We start from the raw sequence: 9,267 nt of genomic DNA on the forward strand, positions 1-9,267 counted from the left end.
GAGATAAGATGAAGTCAGAAGATGAAAAAGAAGAAGGAGAAAAGAGAGAGAGATAGAGAGACAAAGAAATAAGACGAGAGAGAAAGAGAAGATTGTATAATTTTTGAATTGAAGTAAAACTTACTGTTGGGACAGAGAAGAAATCTGCAACATTTGTATTATGGTTCAGTTACATTAGAATGCAAATTGGATATTGTACATATGTGGCCCAATGGTAACACAAACAGACCAAACCATTAGTTTCAATGTAGCCAAATTCTGAATTTAGTCACAAAAAGTAATTTTTATACACATTTTGCCCCGAAAATAATTAGGTGTAATTTTTTGAGCAAAGGGCAATTGAGTATTTTCCAGGTACATTTGTTTTCTTATTTTATAGATTTAATATTTCAATTTTCGAGACATTAAGGGTCTGTTTGGTTGGAGGTAAATGGAGGGGAGGGGATGAGAGGTGAGGGGTTTTTTAATAGTTTATATGTTTGGTTCAAATTTTAAGAGGAAGAGGGGAGGTAGATGGAGGGGACCAAATTCCCTCCTGAGCCACTTTTTGCTTCTCCCGATTTGAGGGGATTCAGAGGGGAAAGAGGTGATTCATATTAATTATAATTATATTTACATATTTAGCCTTATTATAATTACAATTAAAATTTTATAATTTTATTTTTTGTATTTTTATGCTAGGTTTTAACTATTACAACATTTTTGTTTCAAATATTTTTGTTAGATTTTATTGTATTCGATAATTTTCTTAAACTATATATTATAACTATTACGTTTTTATAAAAAAAAAAATTATGTTATCTAATTGAATACTTATAAATAGTAAATATTGTAAATGTTATAGTAAAATTACAAGGTTAAAAATATAAATTAATTTTAAAATATCTTTCATCCCCTTGTGATTTGTGAACCAAACATATTTTAAATAAAATTCATTCCCTCCCCTCCCCCTTCATATTTTTGAACCAAACGTATATGTAATTAAAATTTCTCCCCTCCCCTCCCCTTGATAAAAATCCCTCCTTTCCCCTCTCCTCGATTGAACCAAACGGACCCTAAATACATAGATTATCGAGATAAATTTACTATTTTAAAATGCTTAACTATTACTCTGAAGATCCTAATTAGCATTTCCCATAAATAAAATACCAAAAGAAGGGAAGTTCATAGTTATCCACACAAAATTAGGGCTACTTGTTTGTGGCCGGTGGCATAATATTCCCTTTGCCTCATCCCAAAATTGCGTATTATTGGCTATTGCTTTGCTTTTTGGTGAGAAAGAAAGGGTTGACACTTGGGAATGATGACTTTTACTAACTACTATTGTATGGCCACAACGATTCATTGAGGTGACATTTTGAATGCGATGTAAAAGTGTGATATATGTTTTCAATATGTCTTCGAAATACTATTTTTGCAAAGGTTAATTATTTATAAAAATTATTTTTAATATAAATTAATGATAAATAGATCAATTATATTGTCTATTCAATAAATTTTAAATAATATACTTTTTATAAATAATGGCCTGTTTTTTCAATTTTTTGTAAAAATAATTTTTATAATGTTACATATTTTTGTTTAGAAAAAATTTACAATTTTTTAAAAAATGTTTAAAATAAAAAATTAATTTAAAAATGGTATTTTACCTATTTCATCTTTTTTAGTATATTTTTTTAGAAATCAAAATTTCATAAAATCATTTAAATTAGAATTTACTTTAAATAATTTTTTATAAAAATTATTTTTGAAATATATATATATTTTTAAAAAGTGTGATTTCAACAATGTTTTATTCATTAATAGTATACATTTATATATGACAGATGTCAAAATTAATTTTTTAATTTATAAAAAAATTAGAAAAACTTTTAATATTTTATAGTCTTTTATAAAAAATATATTAAAAAATATATTTATTTTAGAGATTAAACAAATGACACAAATTCAAATGGAGGCAATAATAATATGTTTCATTCACATGTATTATTCTCCATCATTTCATCCGTTTATTTGCATAAATATTAATTCAAACATTCTACTTATTTGTTGAAATTAAACTTTTTTAAATAAACTAGTAGTATAGTGTAAATAGAGCGGTTAAAATGGGCTATTCGGCTTTATACGAACCCGTTCTGGCGGGTCCTAGATTTTTTAGGATTGGGCAAAAAATGTCATGTGTAATATAGGCTCGAGAATTACTATCCGAGTTCGGTCTTAGATGAGTTTCGGACTATCTGATCCTAAATGAGCTTTTTTATTTTAAAAAATTAAAATAAAAACTCCATAATATTTTTTATAAAAGAAATTTAAAAAAATATTATTTTAAACATAGAACTATATTATTTCTTATAAATACTATAATGTGTTTATAAATACAATATATGTCTAAATTGTATAAAATAATACTTAAATATTTAACTTAAGAGAAAAACTAATATAATACGATAAAATAATGTTGATTATATTAATATATAATATTTAAAAGAGAAAGATTGAATAGAATAGAGATAAAATTTACTGAGGAGAAATATCAATGTGTTATTTTGAAATAAGACAATATAAATATTAATATATATATTTTTTAATTTACATTTATGCGGGTCAATGAGCTACCCATGACCCATATGAGCTAGCCCTAATGGTGGTGGGCTTTTTAGAACTGGGCTAGAAAAACCAAAAAATATATAGGCTTTAATTTTAAGGCTCAAGCCCTATGATTTTTTGAGTCGGGTGGATCAGCACATATGGGCATAGCCTATTTTGACAATAAGTACAAGAGAAATTAACTTGTCACCCCCAAAATTATCCCTGACACCCCCAAAATGAATGAAATAACCTAAATGTCCAACAAAAATTCATTACCACATTTTCTGAAATTTGTGTGAAATACCGTATTTTTCAAATCTTTGGGCGATACCAGAAATTTGAGGAGCGTACCAGAAATTTGGCGAAAACAAGTAAGTTTCCGGTATTTTTTTACCTTAAATTGTGAAATTTCTGGTATTTTTCAAAATTTTCGGTATATTTATAAAACTCTAAAGGCTAAATTACCTCTAGGGTCCTTTAAGTTATTTAATTGTAACGATTTGGTCCTTTATCTTATTTTTACTACAAATAGGTTCTTTAAGTTATCAAACGTCTTAAGCGTTGCCCTTCCTCACAGATTCCGTTCCGAAAAAAGATGATGTGTCACTAATGTTGCTGAGGTGTCCGTTAATGTTTCTGACATGGAATTTTTTTATTTAATTATTTTAAAGATTTATTTCAAACAGTTAAAATGAAATTTTTGGGCCTTTAGCCCATCCATTGCAAAGCTACTTATTCCAATCTAAAATCTTCTTAATCATCTGGTTTGTTTAATCAATATATACACAAAACTTTTTTATACATAAAACGATGTGGGACTATCAATATTGTTTATCTCTTTTGTATTTGTTTTAACCTTTGGGTGCTTCAGCCTTCCTGCCTGCTTGTACCTGCCATCTGATAAGATGAATATCCAAGCATTATAGAAAATTAAATACAAACTAAAGCTCTATGTCGACTACCTGCACATAATTCGCTCACATATATTGTTAATATGTACAGGAATTGATGCATATGTTCCTATTCCCCTGTTGAAACATGCTGTAAATCCTTTGGTGATAACATGCTGCCCTGTACAATGAAAGGACTCTCCACCTACTGAACACTCAACCTTTTTCCTGGAAGTAGGACAATAGCGTATAAGAAATATAATATTAGTAGTTATCCCATTCATGCAATAAAGTAAAGCATCTATTGGTGAATATCTGCAAAGGTTCGAATAAAACTTAAGCTTGGATGGAAAAATGCAAATATTATGCCAATATATATCAAAAAATTATATGATTATGAATTTAGGGTAATAGCAACAAAACAAAAAATTGGGGGAAACCACATCCTGCATCCTCTATCATACGCACTTTTGCAGTAGTCCTACAAGTACAAACTCAGAGAGAGGAAATTTCAATAGGTTCCAGAGCATACATATCATGAACGTAAGAAAATATATTATCTTGGGCTATTAAGTTGATACATAATATTTGACATCATTATTAGTAATTTAGTATTGCTTGCCATTATCATTATCATAATGATTAAATAAGGTCGAGAAGAGACCACAATAAGTATAAACAAACCAGGTGGTCTCAGATAACAATGGAAATTTGTAGAATAACTGAATGAACCAAAACCAGAAAAGGAAATAATCAATAAATGTTGTTGGGACAGTATAGATTTTACCTTACATACTTGCAGTTTGGAGACACTGTCCCTATGAAGTATTGACAGATATATTGGTACAACCTCGTAATACAATCAAAGATAACTTAAGAAGCACATACAGGAACCAATCAAAGATTATTCCATGCTTTTAAGAAAACCTTACATTATAATACAATAGCAAATAAATTATGTGAAAACCTGATGAAGCCTCTGAGAAGAATCAACTCTAACTAGTAGATCTCACAATGGAGCTATTTTTATATATGTTAACATTTATAGTTTCAGGGACTTTTGAGTTAATGCACTGGAAGTCCCACATCAATTTTATTAGATGAAACTTAAGTCTTTATATAGGTTTAAACAACACAATATTGTACATGATTTGTGGACTGTAGCAATCTTAAAAAGATATGGGCTTTAAGTTCATAAAATTTCTTTTAAAATTTATATTAAATAATTTTAAAATATATTAAAAAAATTAAATAATAAAATAGACACTTGAATATGTTTAATTACTTAAATTTTAAGGACCTATTTGTAGCAAAAATAAGATAAAATACTAAATCGTTACAATTAAAAAAAAAAAAACTTAAAGGACCCTAGAGGTAATTTATCTAATTCTAAAAATACTAGAAAATTTGAAATTTCCGGTATTTTTTCCCATACTAGAAATTTTGAAAATTCCGATATTTTTTTATTTTTTTAAATGCTAATTTTTATATTTTTTATTTTTTTTAGTGAGGACTAGAGGCAGAGATGGTACTGTTGCGGGTCGGGCCATTGATAGAGTTGATGCTCGTGCTCGGACGGCTGCTGATGAGGTTGGTACCTCAGTCTTACATGTTGGACGCGTTCCTCTGACTGGTTCTAACCGAAAACAGAGGGTTGAGCAAACGGGTATGGGATTCCGTGCACCTCGCCACTGAGGTGGTAGAGCATCCAGTGCTGTGGACGAGCAGGTGCATCACGATGAGGTTGCTAAGGTTGAGGCGGTGGCTGTTGTTCGGGAGGCCGCTGTTGCTGAGGAGCCGGTGGCAGTTGCTGAGGGGCAAGTACGTGTTGCTGATGAGGAGGTGCCTAGAGTTGAGGAGCGGGTGGCTGTGGTTGAGGAGGGGGTTGCTGAGGAGCGTGTGATGCATGATGCAGACACCACCACAGGTGCACCTACGGAGCCATCAGTACACATTGATGGAGGTTTTCCAGGAGGACCTTATGACAGGTCCGTTTTGACAGGATATGCTGACCATGTTGCTTTTAGGATATGGCAGGGCGAGGTATGTAACATTGCTTAAGTGCTTAATTTTTATTATGAAATTTGATTTATACTATTGTGTTTTAATTGTATTATTTGTTACAGGAGCGTTCAGTGCTGAAGCTCACTTCTCACGGGTCGAAGTTGAAGAACTTCCCCAAGAGACAGATGCCTGAGCAGGTGGTGAGGATAGTTCGGAACTTCCATTTATTGGACTTTACTGGATGCTCTCGGACGATGCTGGACGCCCCTCTATTATTAGCTTTTGTTGAGATATGGCACCCAGAGACATCATCCTTCTATCTTTCATTCGGAGAGATGACGGTGACTCTGGATGATGTGCATTCCCTATTTCACCTTCTGATCGCTGATACATTTTTTACACCAGTTCATAGTGACCAGCCGACGACGGTGCACATGGTGATGGATGCTTTAGAGGTTGATGAGCTGGCTGTGCTCAAGGAGTTTGGTGACACTCAGGGCTTTTACCTCAGGATGTCTTGGTTGAGGAGGGTTTATCAGGAGCTTGTCGATGTAGGGAGGTACTAGGCTTCTGCTAGGGTGTACATGCTACATCTAGTGGCATGTACTCTCTTTGCGGACAAGTCTGGAGTTTATATAGATGTTCGCTATCTTACTCTCTTCAGCGACCTTGAGACCTCATGTTGGGCTTAGGGAGTGGCTGCATTGACGATGCTATACACGGCGCTTGATGCCGTATCTCGTCCTGACACCAGACAACTTGCTGGTTATCTGAGCTTATTACAAGTATATATTCTTACATGTTTTTTATGTTTTATTATATTTTACCTGGGCTTGATTATTTTTATTTATGTAGTGTTGGATCTACGAGCACTTCTCTTGCATCTGTGAGCGGAATACCCAATGTTGTGTGGCTGCTGACCCTTGTGCGAGGAGGTGGACGACCAGACAGACCCTTCCAGGAGACAGACCCTTGATGGAGTACAGGCGGAGGCTGTATGCTCTAACGCTGGATGATGTCATCTAGACACCGTATACAGGTCACCGCCAACATCTTCCTTTTGATGTATCTTCTTTATATTTAGGGTATGTCAGATGGGAGATCCATGTGACTAGACACTTGCCTGAGAGGTGTCTACACCAATTTAGTTATATACAAGGCATCCCATGGCCGGTATCATAAGCTCCACCTGGTGGCATTGATCGGTGGTTTCAGAGTCACATCCTCAGCTCCCCCCGTGAGATCCTTGATACACCCGTTGCGGTTCAGCAACCTGGGCAGTGTCAGGATGGATACCTGAAATGGTTCCTCAATGTGTCACATCCTAGGGTCAGCCCATCTACCGCAGCATATGATGTTCCAGGGCCTTCAGGTACCGGGGCTTCTTCACCACCACCACCATCATCACCACCACCTCTACCTCCCGCTAGTACCTCCCGCTAGCCGCCTGCAGTACATTGCAGTTCACTTGGATAGCCTCATGGGTTTGGTGAACCTTGATGGTGAGGTTCACAATATTTTAGCTAGGTTGGAGGATGTTGCCCGTGGAGGACATATGTAGATTTATTTTATTATGATTGTATTATTTGTATATTTGTATATTTTATACGAACATCTTATTTATTGCATAATCTTTTTGGCTAGTACATGTTTCAAGTAGATAAAGAAAATAACATCAATAACAAACAAACATATTTAACAAACATCAGATGATAAACAACAAGCATAAACAGTACTTCGAAACATGAAAACCTAGGCACTACCGGAAGACTCTGGACGAATTAGACACTTCATTATGTCGTCAACGGTTCTTTGGATCTGCGCATCCAATTCGATCGGACCTTTAGTTATCCTACGACGAAATGATTTCTACATGGCCTTCACATCTTCATCATTCTTCAACTCGATTAAGCTGTATTTCACCCTTCCATTAGCATCAATACAGTCCTCCTGAAACTCGATCTTTGTCACCCTTCTGTTATCAGAATCAGGCAGCAAATTGTTCAACGTTTCTTTCAAGGTGGCAAAGGATTCAGCGTCATCTGGAATCTTGGTTTGAACAACAGGGTTGCGGCCATTGAAATACACAGATACTTTAATAAAATACTAAGGAAGAGGCATTTTGTTGAAATGATGTGTTATCCGATAACCCTAAGACCCCTGTTTATACAAATGGTGGTGCATTCTAGACCACACAAATGTATCAGTGTAATCAGGATCCTCCAAAAGTATCGGCAAAATCTCAACCGTTTAAAAAACCAAAAATTACAACATACCGAAAATTTCGTTAATTTGAAATTTTCTGGTATGTTGTACGAAAACTTCAAATTAACTAAATTTCCGGTACCAAAATTTTTGAGGCGCATATCGAAAATTTATTTCGGAAATTCTTTGTTTCTCACATTTTTTTAACAGGGGTAAAATTGAATTAAATAAAATTGGGAGAATGCAGATATAAATATAAGAGGAATATATTTACTCTAAGAGTAAGTGTTGAACACTTACACCAAAATTTACCCATTAATTATCATTAATCTAACTACTTTAATTAATTTTTTATTTAGAAAAATATTTCTAAAAATAAATAGATTAAATGATGGCAGGTAAAAATATTTCTAAGATTTGGAGTAAGTATTCAACACTTACTCTTGGAATAAATATATCCCTCCTTTTATATATATATATATATATATATATATATATATATATATATATATATATATATATATATATATATATATATATATATATATATATATATATATATATATAATAAATATAGGCAATAAATATAAGTGGTATCAGTTATTATTATTCTTTTTAAAATAAATAAATAGTAATTTAATACAACTGTATCCACCTAATAGTAATTTAACTTTTCCTAAAGAGAAACACTAGGTCTTTATATCCTATAAATATAGCGTTGATTATATTAGTAAAACAAATTTATTGCATAAAAATATATTTATAACATTGTTATATTAGGCTATAAAATATTTTTTTAAATGACAATATACAATTAAAAGATAAATCATTTTGTATTATTATACAAAATAAAATAATACACAAAAACTTGACTTTGACTTGAGAAATATTTTTTATCATTTATAATCTCTTTGAATAGTTTTTCTCTTCTTCTCTTCTTTCTTAATATTTTATAATAAATTTTTAATTTTTAAATTATGAGTAAATTTTTAAATAAAACAATATATTTGTCATAATAGGAACAAAAGTAATAGATCAACTACGACATTTATATAATTAAAATATATTTATGTTTGGTAAAATAATGATTGACTGGTACGCTAGTTTTTTTTTTTTAATCAAGATATATTAAATGGAACAAACGTTCACAAAACAAGATTACAAAAGAACGGTCGAAACCGCGGGGGAAAATTACCCACCAATTGAAACCTAACTTAAGTACAACAAAAGGTTTTTGTCAAACTCATAAAAGTTACAATTGAGTTGAGAAATATTCCCAATAAAAGCCCATCTCCATAACAATGCTTTCACCCCCCAAACCGCATCCCGAGAATTCCAAACCAAATCCTTGAAAATAATACATTTCTAAAAACCCATAAACTCCATAGAGTTGCCAACCACACGCACCCCACCTTCCTTTTTTCAAATTTGTTCTTCTACAAAACAAATGCCATTTCCAAAAACTCTCCTTAAATTTTCCCGCTTTATAGTTTGACATTCCAATCCAAATAGCAATTTACAACCAAACCTCATCCACCCTCCGACAAAGAAAAAGAGAATGGGAAGAAGATTCCGCACA

This window comes from Vicia villosa, linkage group LG5 (genome assembly GCF_029867415.1).
Source record: "Vicia villosa cultivar HV-30 ecotype Madison, WI linkage group LG5, Vvil1.0, whole genome shotgun sequence".
Classification (NCBI taxonomy): Eukaryota; Viridiplantae; Streptophyta; class Magnoliopsida; order Fabales; family Fabaceae; genus Vicia; species Vicia villosa.